The sequence below is a fragment of the Equus przewalskii genome, chromosome 20 (assembly GCF_037783145.1).
Source record: "Equus przewalskii isolate Varuska chromosome 20, EquPr2, whole genome shotgun sequence".
NCBI classification, from domain to species: Eukaryota; Metazoa; Chordata; class Mammalia; order Perissodactyla; family Equidae; genus Equus; species Equus przewalskii.
This window is the reverse complement of record NC_091850.1, coordinates 5,036,015-5,052,918: the sequence shown is the minus strand read 5'-3', so window position 1 is coordinate 5,052,918 and position 16,904 is coordinate 5,036,015.

Genomic DNA, 16,904 nt, shown 5'->3' with positions numbered 1-16,904 from the left:
GTATATGTGACTTCAAATTGATCTTCAGGCTAGAGAAATCCCAGTGTAATTCAAAACTCCTAGCTTGCCATGGAGGGCTGCATGTAACTTGAGAACAGTTCTCTATGCCTTAGCCCCATCTCAGAATACCACAGGCTTCCGTAGGTCTCCTATCTCAGAGAAGAGATAACCTTACATCTTTCTAGGACCAGGTCTTCTCTTGTCCTCTTGACCCCACTTCCTCCTGTCCTCTCCCAAATCTGCTCCAACATCTATCTGCTGTCTACTGAAAGGTTAATCTCTCTCCACAAGATATTCAGCCCACAAACTTCTTCAATTCTCCCATAAGCTAGGATACACACAGTATCCCCCAACCAACTTCTGCTCAGGCTGAATTCCCTTTAGTCCCCTCACAAGCTTCTTCCAGAGTCCTCCGCAGTCTCTGCTCCATCACCTCCACCTCACCTCTCATCCCACTATAACTTGCCTTGTGCCCTCCACTCCACAATGCCTCAAATGTCCCCCAGCCCCTTCCTCATCCCAAATTCCATGGCTTCCTCTTCCTTTAATATATGACCACTTTTCTTTTCCTTGAAATTTTCTCCTCCCCAACCTTCTATGACAGTTTATTCCTCCATTACTTTCTTCCACCTCTCCAACAACCTTTCTTGATTCATTCATTCTTTAATTTATTCAATAAATATTTATTGAGAACTTACTCTGTATCAGGCACTGAGATAGATATGCAGGGAACACAAAATGACTAAGATCTCAACCTTTCTGTCAAGAGCCTAAAAAGAGATATCGTTGTGGGAACAGATGAATTACAAGAAAATGTTAAGTATAATTGATCATTCATTCATTGATTCAGAAATATTATGGAGGACCTACTACTTGCCAAGCATTGTCCTATGTACTAGGAATACAACTGTGAACAAAATTGATAAAAATTCTGCCTTTATTCAGTTTACACTGTAGGGGAGGAAGACATTTCCTCTACGTGCTCATGGTCCTTCTGGCCAAGAAATGAATTAAATTCACATGAGACAGAATAGCAGGAGAAAATTAAACAAAGCTTTATAACATGTGTACATGGGAGAGGCTCACGCAAACTGAGCAACTCGCCAAAATGGCAGAAGCTTTCCCCTTAAACACCACCCTCAGGTAAAGACAAAGGAGGATATTGGGGGTGAGGGGGGTGGATCATGGGAGGTTACCAAAAAAGTACAATAAGCAAGAGTAAGGTTATTATGCAGACATGAGTCCTTGCCTTCCACATTGATGAGTTTCTAGAGATAAGTTCCTCTCCCCTTCTTCCTGGTACAGAGAGGAAGACACCTTTACAGATGGAGATTTCCCTTACAAATGTAAATGTCTCTTAACAAAGGGTAAGTAAATTCTACTGTTCAGAGTTTCTTTCCTGTCTACAGTTTTTAAAAGTAACCAGCCCAAAATAATCCTCATGCCAAAGAGACATATCTTGGGGTGGCCAATTCCAGTCCCCCACAACACTAAAGGAAGAGAAAAATAATGTATATGAGTAAAATACATAATAGGTCAAAAAATAATAAGTGTTATGAAGAAAAATAAAGCAGGGGAGAAAAATAGGGGGAGTGCTGGGAGAAAGGTGGGTTTGCAGTTTTCGGTAGAATGGTCAGGGAAAAGCTTATGACGAAAAAGACATTTGCACAAAGATTTTAAGGAGATGACAGAGTAAACCATGTGGATATCTGAAGGAAAGTATACTGGGTAGAGGGAATGGCAAGTGCAAAGACCCTGAGATAGACTCATGTCTGCAGTGTTCTGGAAAATTGAGGAGACGAGCAGAAGATGAGGTTGGGGAAGGGTATGGCTGGGGAAGTGTCAACCATATAGCCTATTGTCCATCAAAAGACTTTGAGTGAGATAGGAAATCATCAGATGATTTGAACAAAGGAATAACATGATCTGAACTAGATGTTAAAGGGCCCCTCTAGCTACCGTATGTGAAAAAGAGTAGGGAACATGGGCAGAAGCAGGGAAACTAGTTAGGAGGAGGCCACTGCAATAATGTGGGAGAGAGTTGGTGGTGGCATAGAGCACGGGGAACAGTGGGAGAGATACAAAATGGTTAGAGTTGGGGTGTTTTTTGAAGGCAGAACAGATTTAGTGATGGATTGCAAGTAAGAACTTCCCAGAGAACACACAAAAGTGTCCCACAATCCAGTTGGCCCATGTGAGGAGTCAGCTGCCATCGACAGCATTAGTCAGGTAAGACCTCTCCTGCTCCATCCCTCCTCTCAACAGCCCTTTCCACCTTCTACTGTGAAGTTGATCTGAAATAGTGGCTTTCATCTCAAAACAAGGGAGGAGGGGTATGACACACACTGGAGAAAAAGAAAAGATGGCGGACCAGATCCCCTTGTGCACAATGCCGACGGCTGGCCTTCAGTGGACCTGAGCTGGAGGAGCAAGAGAAGCACCAACATTTAATGCAATATACTAATTTTATTATTACACTGGCTTGGACACACTACTGGGACAACCTACTGTTAACTGAAAGTGGCCAGAAAGCTACCATGATTTGCCCTAAATTTTGTCTGTCATCCTGGGAACTAGCTCCACAGAATAAATGCACAGGGACGATAGAAGACAAAATAATTAAAATAAAGTTATTGTATTGTTATAAAGTCATGCTTGTTCAATGAAACATTTGCTTTAGGAGGTCAAGACTAGAATAGTCAACGAATGCTCTTTACGGCCAGTTAAAGAGCAAACTTATGTCCAACTGATGATGAATACCTCCGGGCCCAAGCACAGCTTGCAGGAGCCCTTCTTTTAGGGTTAAATCTGCAGAAAAAGCCTCTCTCTTAGACACAAAACTGTTAGGAGCTGGTAGGAAAACAAAGTGTTTTGTTGTTGTTGCTGCTGCTTCTGCTTTTGTTGGTGGTGACGGTGCTGTCATGCAGTAGAAGCCCTTAAGGTTTGGGGAAGCAGAAATCCTGCACTGAATTTATGATTTAAGTAGATTTTTCACAAGTCAAGATAATCCTTCATTTGACATTTCTTCACTCAGTTGGTTTTCCCGTATTGTTCACATGGAGCCTTGCCAACTGATTTATTCTTACTGTGGGGACCTGAAATTGGCCACCCCAAGATATGTCTCTTTGGCATCAGGATTATTTGAGGCTGATTGCTTTTGATAAACTGGGACAGGGAAGGAGGCTCTGAGGAATGGAACTTGCCCTTTGTTAGGACACGTTTACATTTGTAAGGTAAATCTCTATCTGTAAAATGTGCCTCCCTCTCTGTACCAGGAAGAAGAAAAGAGATGACCTTCTCTCCAAAAACTCTTAATCAATACCAAAGGCAAGGACTTAAAATCTGCATTTTATTGTGCTAGTCTGGTAACCTCCTGTAACTGACTTCCCTCCCCCTCCCAACTTTGGCATTTCTTTAAGGATTAAGCATCTTTCTTTAGTCTAGGAACTGATTGCTGAGCTCACCTGTGACCGCCCAGCTCCAGACAATTAACTAGCCTCCTGCTACGCCCACCGAGACAGCAGACCACTATCTGCTGTGTCCATCAAGCACTGTGCTGAGGGACATTTCAATCATATGTGAAACACCCTCTTTGAGGGTATATAACTGCCCTATGTACCCCCACTTCTTTGGAGAGCTCTGTTCCTTTGTGGAAAGACTCTCTCGGGTTATAATCCTCAGATTTCAGCTCAGAATAAACTCACCCAAATTTTCATTTACAGATTGGTTATGGATTATTTTCGTCAACAACACGGAGATGGAATGCAAATGTTTATTAAACAGCTTTCGCTGGGCCTAAAAATGGGTGTGTTGGTGTCTTTCTATCACACCTATTTTACATCATATGATAGCTATCACGGTATGAGCTCCTTCCTGGAACAGGCCTTCTATGTTAAATTCTTTTAGGCAGTTTGGTGGGGGGAACCTCGAATGTTCTTTGTGAGCCTTCTGAGCCTTTGTTCTCTTCAGATGGAAATAATCTGCATACCAGAATGGTGCGTCTTGGAGCGGCCTGCCCTGAACCCCATCACCAGTTATAGAGAAAGTACTCAGTACATGTTGGACCCCTTCTTGTGTAGAGTTTATTTATGACACTGACCAAATCTCCCTTGTGGTGACTTTAATATCTTTTCAGAGCATAGCTGATGGAGGATGCTGTCAATCCAGAGTTTGGCAGTCTCTCACTCCTATGTAAGGCAAATGTCATGCCTAAAATCCCAATGAATTTTCCTACTTTTTTTTTGCATAACTTGTTGGGGTTAGAGAATTATGACTGTTTTGGAAACATTCCAGCACAGAAGCTGTATACCAGAAGAAATGAAATTCTGGCAAAATATCTCCTCTAAGGAATTAATTCTGTTTTTGGAAGACTACCACATATATTTTGCTTTATATTATACTTCTTAAATTGCATTTATTTCTTTATTTTTAAGTAATGCAATAATTTAAAAGAAAGCAACATCTTGGCTTCCCCCAAAGATGATATAGCTTCCTTCATTTGGATGCCTCATTTAAAAAGGAGTATTTGTGCTTTCTCTGCCAACCTTCCAAAAAATTCACTGCAGGGCAGAGAAAGAGGTTGTTAAATAAAAAGTAATTTGTTCATAAAATTTATAAACTGCTAGAAATAAGGGCCCAGGAAGAAAGTGCCAAGTCAGCTTTAAGTAGGAGATAACAATCAAACCAGCAAGTGTACAAGTGCATCATGGTAATGTAGGGGAGGAAGACATTTCCTCTTCCCAAATGGGGGTTCGTCTGGCCAGAGAATGAATTAAATTCACATGAGACAGAACAGCAAGAGAAAATTAAACAAAGCTTTATGAGGAACCATGGCCCGGGGCCTTTCTTCCCGAAGGAAGAAAGGGCACTGAAGAAGTGGGGTGCACATAGTGGTTATATACCCCCAAACGGGGTGTTTCACATGTGATTGAAATGTCCCTCCCACAATAGTCACAAGATTGCCCTGTCTGCACAGCGCTTGATGGACACAGCAGGTAGTGGGTCTGCTATCTTGGTGGGCGTAGCAGGAGGCAAGTCTATTGTCTCCAGCTGGGCAGCCACAGGTGAGCGCAGCAATCAGCTTCTAGCCTAAGGAAAGATACTTAATCCTTAAGGAGACTCCAACGTTGGGAGGGGGAGGGAAGTTGCACCTTTACCTGAAGGGCCTTTGTTCTTGCCATAGGGAAAATCTAAAGCAGATATACAATGCATGCTCCACGGCCCCAGTCAGGCCCTTTTGGAAAGACAAGGTCAGGCCGAATTAGGTTTACACCAAATGGCTTCCTTGTATACTCCAATATATCCTATTGCTTGCCATTTTTATTTGTCATCTGGGACTAAAGAAATCCAGAAGTAGGATGCCCAATTGTGTCTGCAGTCTCAAAACACCACCTATCTTTAATACACCGGTGTAAAAATCCAGAAATTCTAAAAGACGGCAAAAAAATTCCCATGAAGCTAAAACAACTAGCTCCAGATGCTAAAACAAGGTAATGTTTTTAACAGTGCCAAAGAAGCCAAACTTCAATGATAAGAACATTAAAGAATTTTACTGAAGACAAGAAAACACGCTAGGGATTTTGATTTTGACTCTACAGAAAGGCAACTTCATCACACTGCGATTGCACAGACTGCACTCCACTTTCTTGAGAAAGAAACAAGGAATTGGGCTCATCTCAGGACATATGCAAAGAAGTAAGTGTCAAGATTTGTCCTGGGATATTACCTATTTAACCTAAAGTGGGCATCTGACATTTATCTTAGCTTTCCTATATGAACCCCTTTCTGTGGGGAATTCCGTACTTTATGAGCTTTGGTGAGGGGACAAGATAATCTCTCCCTAGAGGAGCTGAAAATGTTAGCTATGACCTCACCATGAGGGCACATCCAGGAAGCAGAGTTTCAAAGCATCACACCAGGATTGAAACAGAAAGCACCCTCACACTGAGTGCTCTCCATCTTTCTTTCTCTGTCTTCTCCACCCCCTTCCTCTTCCTCTCTCAGACTAGTGAGAAGAGCAGAAGATGGAAGGTGAACTTCCTGGCACAGCAGCTGCATTTAAACCTGTGCTGTCCCAATACTCCATGGCTGCAGTGGTGGCACTTTCCTTATGGGACCATGTCTTTGTCCTGTATTTGGGTGTTATTTCTGGAAGCCCAGCCTCAAGACTGGCTGTCTCCAGCCCTCAATACAATTGTTTGAGTGCCCTCTATCCTCAATAAGTCAAAATCCATTTCTGTTGCTTGCAAACAAGAATTCTGACTGAATCAAAACCCAGCTCCAAAAGGACTTGCCTATCCAGCCCTCCAGCATTCTTTAATGGATGACCTGCATCATTAAGAAAAGGTTCAGTTATATCTCATATACTCTAATGACTAGGATTAGAGTGTAGACTTTATTTTAGAAAATTTCTGTTTAAAAAAAGAAGTTGGGAAAAAAGATTTTGGTGCTTAAATCAAGTTATCCAAAACAACAATCATCCAAACACTTTATGCCAAACCGTGCCAGGCTCATGAGGTCTTACTGTGATATGATGTATAATACAATGTATAACATATATTCCATATGAAAGAAATGCTTAGAAATACCAAGAAAGTATATATGTGGCATTCATTTTGTGTCTCTGGGTCTCTCTGCAGGAAGTGGGAGGAGTTGTGGGAAAGGGGAAGGTGTAAGAAGCAGAAGCAAGAAGTAGTTATAAACACCACTATCATTGATTTGAGTTTATTTGAAGGATTTCCAACATTTCCAAATTCAGAACTCTGAAGGGATACCACACCGTGACTTCTAATTACCAATAAGCAATATAAGGGCCAGAGCAGGACGGGGGATGGGAAAAAGATTACAGAATGTCTCTTATCACAATTTATGCCCAGTTTTTAAAAAGAAAGAAAGAAAAAAGTTTACCAACAGTAAATTACATAAGACTAGCTGCACCGTTAACCCTAATATGATTCTACCAAAACATCTGGAGTTCAAGGGTACAAAAAAGCCCGTGAGTTTTCTGAACTTACATGTATCTAGCAGATATAAAGACACTCATACTATTTTTTTGTTTTACCACATTCAATTCTACCAGGCAGGGGTGTAGAAACAAAAAAACGTTTGCTGTCCCGTCAAGCAATAGGAGTCTACAGAATAATCGAGGGCACACTAGCTGCTCCGATATTCCAGAAAAGTGCATACCTCAAAGGAGCTTTGAGAGCAGTTTGAAGCAAATGGAAAGAGCATTGAAGAAAAAGGAAATGAAAGAAATGTTAGAGAAAGGTAAATTTCTTTGAGACAGAAGGCAAGGGACCATTGATGGCAGTTAAGCCTGAACTAAAATCATTAATCAAATCGATCAAATAGTTCAATGTTGTCAAAAAGAAAAAAAGGGTTTGATGTTTTTGATGAAACTGACCAGATAATTAATTAAATGGATGATCAAGTCAGACAAAATAGTCAGGACGTGTGTGTAGATGCACAAGAAAGCTCAAAGGAAAAGATCCTAAAAGTAGCAGAAACACCAAGCGAATTCAGAATAGAAAGCGACGCAGATGAAAACGAAGATGGCAAGTGATGGAGCAATGGCCCCTCGCGGGCTGTGAATTGTGTCAGGCAAATAAAGGCTCCTGAATAACTCCTGGCTGTGCCGTTAATAAGGTAGAATTCTGGGGATTACTTATGATTGCAGCAATTTTCAAAACATTAGAAGGTACACGAGACAAGTGAATGATGAGTTCAAGGGAGTGAATGAAGAAAAAGGGCCTATAATACAGTTTTAATGAAAAGTGAAGGCAGAAAGCAGCCATGAAATAATGTCACTATATAAAAAATGGGTGGCAGAAGGGGCACCCGGCAGCCCCAAAAGGAAACACCCCAGGCAGCAGTAAATAGGCTGGTTCATAAAACAGAAAAGCCTCCCCTGTCCTTTTCCAGCTGTGTTTCAAGACAAATGCTTTGAAATAGTTAATTCTTTTTTTTAAATGAAATATATCACACAAAGATATTTTATGTGGTGATGTCTAATTATGTGAGATGGAGAGATGATGGTGTGACTGCCACTGCTTTCTCTACCTTTCTTTCGCTCTGTTCCTAACAAGTTGCATATTCTCCTTTGCAGATCCACATAAAATTCACAGTCAGCAGTCAGTCAACAAACATGTACTGAGCATGCACTGTGTGTCAGCACTCTTCCAGGTGCTGAGATTGCGGTGGCAAACAAAACAAAAATCTCTGCTCTGATGGAGCTAATGTTCTGGTTGATGGCAGAGAGACAGAGAGAGGCAAATAATAACATATGCAGGAGGTCAGATAGTCAAAAATGCTGTGAGAAAGGAGCAAGCAGGAGTGAGAGGACCCGGATTGTTGGAGTAAGGAGCTGCCTTACAGTCATACACACAAATGAAGATGAGCGAAGGGGCTGAAGACGACCTTGGGTCCTGAGCTTCTTTTATTTTTTCTAATTGTGGTAAATACACAACATAAAATTTCCCATCTTAACCATTTTTAAGCGTGCAGTTCCGTTGTCGTAAGTACCTTCATGTTGTTAAGCAACCAATCTCTAAAACTCTTTTCATCTTGCAAAACTAAAACCTTCTCCTCATTAAACGACTCTGCCTGGGTCCATCCTCCCAGCCCCTGGTCACCACTGTTGCACTAGATTCCTTGCGTCCTTGGGCATACGCCTTCACTTCTCAAGGCCTAATTTTCCTCATCTTTAAAATAAGTTCTTTGTTCATTGCCCATCTTCTCCTCTAAAATGTAAGTTCCTGGACATCAGGGCCTCTGTTTTATCAATTGTTCTATCTCCAAAAGGCAGAATAGTACCTGGTGCATAATACGACACTCAACAAATATTCCTTGAATGACTTAATGAATAAATAAGCCCCTGTTATCTGCTTAGCAATGTGCTAAGTGCTGCGGTGAAACTATCTAGCATATCTGAGACATTTAGAAAACAACGCATTCCAAACTCAATGGTACTAACCACAGGCCTCCCCTATGACCACCCTTGGTTGCTATCATAGACAAATAATCAGTAATTTAGATAAGGGAGAGAGAAATGCAGCCATTTCATAAGACAATGCCATAGAAAGATGAGATTTGAGCTGGGCTCTAAAGGGCAGGTAGGTTTTAAATAAGAAAGAGGAGAAGAAAAGTCCTCTGGAATTGCTAAAAAATATAATCAAGCATGGCCTGAACAAATGACAGTGAGAAATCCTTCCCAAAGCCTTTCTTTTCTCTCTGTACGCTCTCTTCCTAGGAGTTCGATTTGGGACATGTTGGATTTGAGGTGCCTGCGGGAGACATCTAGCTTACATTTGGAAATTCGAGTTTGAAGCTTTGCCTAGAGATCTAGAATTGGAAGTTACCCACTGAAAGGTAATAACTGCCACTGATGCCGTCCAAGAAATTGCAACTCTCCCTCCAACTTACCCTAATTCCCTACAGCTTTGGATCTTTGAAACGGAAGATGGTATTCATGTTGAGAAACAATCCACATATTCAATCTCAAATCCGCCATGTAGCCATATTGCAAAACAAGCAGATCCAATCTGTCCTCAGGTTTGGGCACCCCCAACCTTACTCGAACACAGGCACCAGAGACCAGTTTGGGCCAGGAGGAGGGAAGCAGAACGACCTCACACTTCACTTTGCCCAGGACAGTTCTAGTTTATACCTCTTGTCCCAGCATAATTATAATAGTTCTCCTTTCACTCTCAAAAGCACCCCAGTTTAGATGACAAATTACACAATCTACTAATTTTCCAAATAACCAATTTCTTGAGTGACCCATTCCCCAAATGACCAATTTGCTTAATGTAATTATGGCTTTTAACTTTCTAGTTTAGGTGATCAATTTTCATTTTGCTTTCATAATACTATCTTAAGAAATGTTGGGATAGGCCCAGTGGCGCAGCAGTTAAGTGCCCACGTTCCACTTCTCAGCAGCCCGTGGTTCACCGGTTCAAATCCCAGGTGTCGACATGGCACCACTTGGCAAAAAGCCATGCCGTGGCAGGAGTTCCACATATAAAGTAGAGGAAGATGGGCATGGATGTTAGCTCAGGGCTAGTCTTCCTCAGCAAAAAGAGGAGGATTGGCAGTAGTTAGCTCAGGGCTAATCTTCCTCAAAAAAAAGAAATGTTTAGACTGTTTCTTCCCCAGTTCCCCAACACTTGAGGTGGAAACTTAAGCCTCTTGGTCTTTCTCTCTATCTGTGCCTCAGTTTACCCCTTCCTTTCTCTAATTCTGTCCCTCAGTCTCCAGCAGCAACAGCAGAGAGCTGGGGCAGAGAAAAATTGAGCGTATTCTTCTTATGAATATATTCTCCTCATGAATAAATGTTTTACTAATATATTCAATGAAAATATTCTTTATATGAAAGTATTCTTTATAAATAGTGCCTTCTTGCATATATTCTTGAATGTGAAGAGTTCATATGAATGTATCAGCCTTCTTAATAATAATAACAATGAAAAATCTACTTATAACAATTCTTCCTATTTAAGAATATATCCTTATGAATATATTTTTATTGTGGTCCTCAGCCCCCCTGCCACCCTCCTCCATTTCCCCTGCTTTCCATCCCTCAAAGTCTGCAGGCTGACTAGGGAAAAAACTGTTGAAAAGTCCTTAAAATGCCATTAGAAAATCAAAATGAAAACCAGAACTAAATAGTACATATAAATGACATAAATAAGCTCGGTGAATTTGTCTTTCGATGAATTTGGCCATGCAATGAATTAGCTTACAGCAAATTGGCTTTCAATTAGTTGACTTAGTGACCTGACCTATAGCCTTCCTGACCAGCCCATCTAAAATAGGTCAGCCATTATCCTCTCCATGACCTCAACCCCACCAAAATTCTCTCTTGGAGGATTTGTTTCATCTTTTCACAGTTTTCGCAAAACCAAACATAATTGTGTTTGCTTACTATTTTCCCCTATGCCCACTTAGCATAGCCCCATGAGGGCCAGGGCCTCTTTGTGTTCACCAGTGATTCCACAGTCCGATAACAATCTCTGGCACATAAATAGATGCTCAATAAATATTTGTTGAATAAACTAAGAATGAATGAATGCACAAGGGATCCCAAGAGAATCTCTAGAGTCATGATAGAAACAAGAAGGAATATACATTGTATACTAATCTCTACCTCAGTGCTGACCACCATCATCCCAGCCACGCTCATTTTCCATTGAAAAATAAACAGAAATCATTAAGTAAAACTTTTTTTAATTAGGTATGAAAAGAAGGGGGAGGGAAAGTGATTCAAGAGATGAGCAAGCTTCAAACCATTTTTTAATCAGATAGAACCTGTTTGACCATCTGAAATCAGAATGCAGTGAAGAAAATCTCTACCCCAGATGTTACATTGCCCATTTTGTACAGCGCTACTTGAGAGCAGATGGTGATGAGTCAGGACTTATCAAAGACCTTAATGGCTCTCCTGCCAGCCCTTGGGCTATCATTTGCATAGGAAGAGATTTGGCTTGGCTGCTAATGGTGATCACCTCTCACTCACTTGGACATGACTTCATTTTCATCTCTCCATTTTCCATCTCTGCCATATGCAGTCATAACCTTCTGGGAAATATTGTGCCACAAAATATAAAATAAAAGCAAATCCTGATCTTTTGAAGCACTATTTTAATAATGATTTTAGTGATATACCTCCTCATTAGAAATTCATTTTTAATCAGTCTAACACATTTGAATTAGTGTGACATGGTTTCCTTTTCACCCATTTAATGTCTCAAGTCAGAAGTTTAGAGCATGGCATCAGGGTAATTACATGAAGGGAGGCCACTTTTAAAGATGCGTATAATTTTATTGTAGATTCATACTGTTTACGAATTAGGTTTCTAGGCTTCACCTCGCCTCTAGATGCACTTATAATCATCAGAAGGAGAGAAGAGAGACATTTCACAAATGAAAGCATAACCTCTTTTCCATTTGGAAACAAATCACCCAATCCTAACAAACACAAAGGCATTTATTTGCTCTTGGACAATTTACCTGGGGAGGGGGGGCACAGAAACAAGGTCTTCATTTATCTACCATTTCAACTCACTGAGGTCCAGCCAACAACGTAGTTCCTCAGGAAAGGACAGGAGACAGAGGGGCTGGAGAGTGATGTTATTAATTGTACTTTCTGAGAGCAGGAGTTCAAGGGACACAGCAGGAAAGTCTCACTTTCTTCCTCTCCTCTCAAATCCCTCAGAATTACCGAACCCAAAGTTCCAATAACCAAGTCCCATAATGTTCCAGCTTCCAGATACCCAATGCTCCAAGCCAAATCCTTAGCCTATCTCTTCCTTTGATTCTACAGGTCTTAATGGTTAATTAATCTAACAAAGGAGGGAAAGTAAATGATATCAAACATTTGAACAAAATCCCCTATTTTGTAGCATTGCTGTGTAAAGGGATGCTGACAACTGTACACAGGACACTGTTTTTGAAACAGTGGCTTCCCTGTCCCTGTTCACCCAGTCCCTTGCAGTTTCCCCTGAGGGCACTTCCTGAAGAAATCACTTGCACCTGTATCCCAGCCTCAGGATCTGCTTCTGGGCAGCTGACCTAAACTCTCTCCCTGTTGCAAGTATAGGCCTGTCTGAGGAGATGGGCCTGACCAGATTTTTCTCTCTCTTTCTATTTGGCCTTGACTAGAACGAGGTTAGGTCAGGTCCTGGTCCACAGAGGTGGCAGTCATCTTAGAATCAAGGAGGGAGTGGAAACCTCAGGTAAGTCTTCAGACCTTAGTGGGATTATCCAATTCAGCTTCTCCCAGAGCCACGCTTTAGAGATCAGTATTCAGGGGTCAGCCATAAATACGGCAGGGCTTTGATATCCATTTAGCTGCTGTTCTGAAATAGCTCCCTCAGCTAGAAAACTGAGGGGAGGAGTGGTAAATGATTTAGGTATTCCTGGTTCCTCTGCCCTAAAACTATCATAATAGCAACAGAAACCTCATCCCTACCTTCCTACAACCACGTAACCAGGCTTTACACAGTGAAAGTCATCCCATATAGCTTCAGAACTGGAAAAGACCTTTGATATCTAGCCTTTAGTATACAGATGAAGGAACTGAAGCTAAGGCTAGGCGTTTTCCCAAGGTCACATCGTTGACAGTAAAGCATTTCACTGAATCTGAGTCTCCGGACCCAGAGCAGGGCAGTGGGCGCTGCACACTGTACCACGCTCTGAAGGCAAGATGAGGGGAGGTTAGGCTACTTGACTGCTGCCCTCCCAAATCCCACCCCCTGAAAGCATCTCTGGGTATCTGTAAACACATTCGTGATAATTGGCTGGTTTGAACTGCTTGATCTTTCCCCCATTAAGAGGAACAGTCTGAAATGTAGATTAACTCTCATCATCTTCCTTGAAGAAAATGTAATCAATATAGTCAGTTCATTAAGGACAGTCTCGGTCACATCACACTACATATACCCAGACCTAGCACAGTGTCTGCCATATAGTAAGCACTCAGATCATTTTTTAGGAAATTCCTTGGACAAAAATTCATACCGGGCACTCAACTGTGATTGTAATGATCCTCAAATTTATTCATGGGAAGACATGTAATAGAGTTATGGCAAAATATCATGAAATGTTGACATTTTTTAATTCTACCACACAAATTACAAATAATTTTACTAGTGGTAGGATATGGCTGTAGGATATGTATTTATATTTCTTCATTCAAGAAATAATAACACACTTAAGTATGCATAAGCATACTTTACTCACCAGCTAGCCCTCACTACCAGTGAAGTAACATTATCAAACGAAAGAAATTCTAAAATTGAGACAATGTTCCATTTATTAATTCATTATTCCTTGAAAGCAGAAAAACAATCACTATTATTTGACTTCTCCATAAACCAATGACCCGGCTTATATAACAGCACGGTTCCTTGAGAACATCAGTTTGAAAGCACTACATTAATGCATTCTTCTCACGAATAACCTCTAACACAGGTTAGTAGTAAGCAATTTTCAGACAGACAACTGAATCAGTATCTGGCCCAAACACGCTTAACTGCCACTGATCTCAAAGTAGGGAAAATATCCACTGTCACAAACACATGGAAATGTTGAAAGAAATGTTTAGGCATAAACCCCCAAAACACTGAAGACCCAAGCAATGTTTACAAATTGGGAAATGAAATTAGACTCAGTTCTCCTCTGCAGACAATAAACTTGTGAAATTTCTGAAAAGGGACCTATCAGTATATTCATAAATAGGATGAGTGATTATTCTTTAAATGTTTTCAAATTCTGGATGTAATTCTTCTCTCTTTTTGAGGAAGATTAGCCCTGAGCTAACATCTTCCACCAAGCCTCCTCTTTTCTGAGGAAGACTGGCCCGGAGCTAACATCCATGCCCATCTTCCTCTATTTTATATGTGGGATGCCTACCACATCATGGCTTGACAACCGGTGCATAGGTCCACACCCGGGATCCAAACAGGCGAACCCCAGGCTGCTGAAGCAGAACATGTGAACTTAACTGCTGCGCCACCAGGCTGGCCCCCGTCTGGATGTAATTCTATATAAAATGTGTCAGAAAGGGAGCAAAGTGTCCAATAGCACAAGCAAAGTGTTGAAAGGGAAGGAATCATGACATCTAGATCTTTCCCTTTATTGAGGTGATGCCCAAGGTCAGACACAGGAGGTTGGGCAGGGGAGAAGTAGTCCAAGCTGTGAGGTAATGGGAAGGGAACTCAGCCTGAGGGCGGGCTGTGCCGGACCAAGGACAGCCTATTCAGCTGAGTTCAATAAGCAATAACTGTCCCCCTGATGTCAAGCTCCATGCTGTGTGCTCAGGATAAAGAGATGAAAAAAGCACCACCCCTGCCTGACATGAAACCAAACTGAAGAGTAATTAAGAGGACACTTAGAGAAGAGAAGGATGATGACAGGGTAACTGAGGGGCCCTTGGGAAGCCAGATGGACATTGCCAGGCTTTGCCTTTGTGGTGGGCAGAAAAGAAGATGATCTGATTGTGCTTGAACAAAAGACAAGTCTAGTCCTCTTTTGCACCAGCTGACAGAGCCACTGCTTTCTATCAGTTGCTACCCTGAGTCATTAACTAGCAGCCATTCCCTGTAGCAGCATAAGGAGCAAGACCATAGACAAAGGTGCCGGCCCTGTGGCCGAGTGGTAAAGTTTGTGTGCTCTGCTTTGGCAGCCCAGGGTTTCACCGGTTTGGATCCTGGGCACAGACATGGCACCACTCATCAAGCCATGCTGAGGTGGCATCCCACATAGCAGAGCCAGAAGGACCTACAACTGGAATATACAACTATGTACAGGGGGCATTTGGGGAGAAGAAGAAGAAGAAGAAAAAAGAGAAAAGATTGGCAACAGATGTTAGCTCAGGTGCCAATCTTTAAAAAAATAAATAAATAAAGACCAGGGACAAAAATCACAGGCTTAAAAAATTATTGCAGGGGCCGCCCAGTGGCGCAGCAGTTAAGTTTACACATTCCACTTCTTGGCAGCCCAGGGTTCACCAGTTCGGATCCCGGGTGTGGACATGGCACCACTTAGCATGCCATGCTGTGGTAGACATCCTGCATATAAAGTAGAGGAAGATGGGCACGGATGTTAGCTCAGGGCCAGTGTTCCTCAACAAAAAGAGGAGGACTGGCAGTAGTTAGCTCAGGGCTAATCTTCTTCAAAAAAAAAAAATTATTGCAAATTTACTGTAGGTATTCTTATTGACAGATGATAAAATTTGGACTTAGGAAAGTTACTACCTTGAGCACTTTTCAAAGCTATCAAGTGAAAGAACTAGCATTCAAATCATCACCCATCTACCATCACAGTCTAATATCTTCCCCACTCACCACTGCCTCTTTATACAGTAGTGTGTCTGACTGTATAAGACTTTTGCCCCATTACATCCCCCAGAGGACAACAGGGAGACTTCTGGTCGAAGTCTAGATTGGGAAACGGGGTCATGAAATCCCAAATACGGTTTAACTACCTCTGGCCGCAGGATTGAGATCCCCAAACACCATCATCCTAGGTGCCCCTCAAAGGAGTGAACAGACCTTAGAGCCTAAGGCTCCCCACAGTGGGGTACAATTCAGGTGGCTCTCATGCTGGCTTCAGCTGGGGAACTTGGAGATTCCAAAGAGCAAAAGAAGAAATGGGCTCTGGACTACAACCATGCTTAACATTAGGGCCAGGATCTGTTAAGATGCTCCATGGTTTTGCCTAATTTTATGAAATGGGTCTTCCCATTTTTACTTATAAGTTTCTCTCTGTCTGGGATGCATACTTAAGTCCATGGGGTCAGGTCAGGGAAGACTCGGAGGCAGTCGCTTCACTGTACAGCATCCATTCTCTCACTGCACACCTACTCTTCTAGGCACTGGGGCTAATAGAAAGAAAAAAGAAAAAAATCCCTGATATCATGAAATTTTCTTTCTAGTCAATGAGGAGAAAGAGGATGAATAAGCAAATACAGCAATGAGAAAGATCATTTTAGATAGTAATAAGCACCACGAAGAAAAATTTTAAGGGGTGGAGGAATAGAAGAGAGATGTTGGGTATTTAGATGGATGATCTGAGAAGTCCTCTCTGAGGATGGAAAATTTAATTAGAGGCACAAGTCACTACCCCCTTTTGAGATCTAAGATTGGTTATTAGGCCAAGCTTATTGTGTCTGGTTCCTCCTTCCTTCCTGAGGAATTCCTTTCCCAAATGACCCTTAATCCTCATATACAGTCTTTTGGCGGTCCTGCCCCAACAATGCAACAGACAAGCCCAGCCATGTCCAGATTCCCCTTAGACAAAAGCTGGCATCTGTGTTACATCAGCGGCAGCATCAATATTATTACGATCACTTTTACTGCAGGACTACACATCTATGTATGAGCTGCAACTAAGAAAGAAAAGAAACA